Source organism: Schistocerca gregaria, chromosome 3, assembly GCF_023897955.1.
Source record: "Schistocerca gregaria isolate iqSchGreg1 chromosome 3, iqSchGreg1.2, whole genome shotgun sequence".
NCBI lineage: Eukaryota > Metazoa > Arthropoda > Insecta > Orthoptera > Acrididae > Schistocerca > Schistocerca gregaria.
Window position 1 is genome coordinate 169971345 of NC_064922.1, and position 1623 is coordinate 169972967.

The following is a 1623-nucleotide window of genomic DNA, read 5'->3' on the forward strand; positions in this document are numbered from 1 at the left end:
CTTTTACTAACGCTTGCTGCCGTCTTCACGTCCACTTCCATAGGCACACTCTGATGCTCCTCACCTTGTACGTTGGCACCTTCGGCTATTAATTTACCACGGTCGTCTGCTGTGCAGCCCTCCATTGCGTCCCATTGACCTGGGGGTTGTAGTTTCACTAACACATGGCGCCGTCTCCTCATACTCTCCCACTTCCATAGGCTCGTTCTGGTGTTGATTATCATTTGTGTCATCAGTGACGCAGACAGCATCTTTACCGATTGATTTACTTTAACTGTCAGTTTTATCGCATTCCATTTGGTTTTATTGCTGGTCAGGGTTGGCTAAAAAAATGGCTCTGAGCACTATGGGACTCAACTGCTGTGGTCATTAGTCCCCTAGAACTTAGAACTACTTAAACCTAACTAACCTAAGGACATCACCCACATCCATGCCCGAGGCAGGATTCGGACCTGCGACCGTAGCAGTCGCACTGTTCCAGACTGCGCGCCTAGAACCGGGTCAGGGTTGGATTCTGTAGCTTTCTCGTTCACATTTCTCCCACTTCCAGGCCCTGATGTACCCATAGTGGGGCCAGAAAAACTACATATGTCACTGCTCCTGGTTGTTATTTTTCAAAAGGCAATTGTACAGGGTGCCTGCAGTCACTATTTTCCCTCAGGTGTTCAGTGGAACTGCATATGCAACATGTGCGAGGCAAGTTTTCGTACACAACAACAGCTTCTGTAAAGTTTGGAAGGTAGGAGACGAGATACTGGCAGAAGTAAAGCTGTGAGTACCGGGCGTGAGTCGTGCTTCAGTAGCTCAGATGGTAGAGCACTTGCCCGCGAAAGGCAAAGGTCTCGAGTTCGAGTCTGCCAGGAAGTTTCATTATTCATGCGGTTAACAGTGACAAGTGGCATTTTCATTGAGTGTTTGTTAGTGGGATCGAGGATCGCTAACACCTGAAGTGACTGAGAATTTTGCAGTTTGTGTATTAAATTGAGTTAAAAATTGGTGGTAGCACCTAGGATTTTTTTTCATCTCGCTTAGAGTGAGAATTTAGTTTCATTTGTCACACGACCACTCGCGGACGTTTGTCTCTGTACGTAGTTTGTAAACAGAAGGAAATAAACCGTTATTTTGTTTCAAAGTCAAAACCTAGTCCCCGAGTTCTCATTTAACCTGAAGTTACTACATAATTGCTATCTGAGACATATCATTCCTTATGTCGTAAACAGCTGTCAAAGTCAGAGATTCCTGAGTGACAAATGAATGCAATATAGATACTCCACAGTATTTATGGGTTAAAGAATTTTCACTTAAAGATAATTTAATTGACAAAATCGTAACAAAATAATTAGGGCTGCTAAATAATTGCTATCTGAGACATATCATTCCTTATGTAGTAAACAGCTGTCAAAGTCAGAGATTCCTGAGTGACAAATGAATGCAATATAGATACTCCACAGTATTTATGGATTAAAGAATTTTCACTTAAAGATAATTTAATTGACAAAATCGTAACAAAATAATTAGGGCTGCTAAATAATTGCTATCTGAGACATATCATTCCTTATGTCGTAAACAGCTGTCAAGGTCAGAGATTCCTGAGTGACAAATGAATGCAATATAGATACTCCA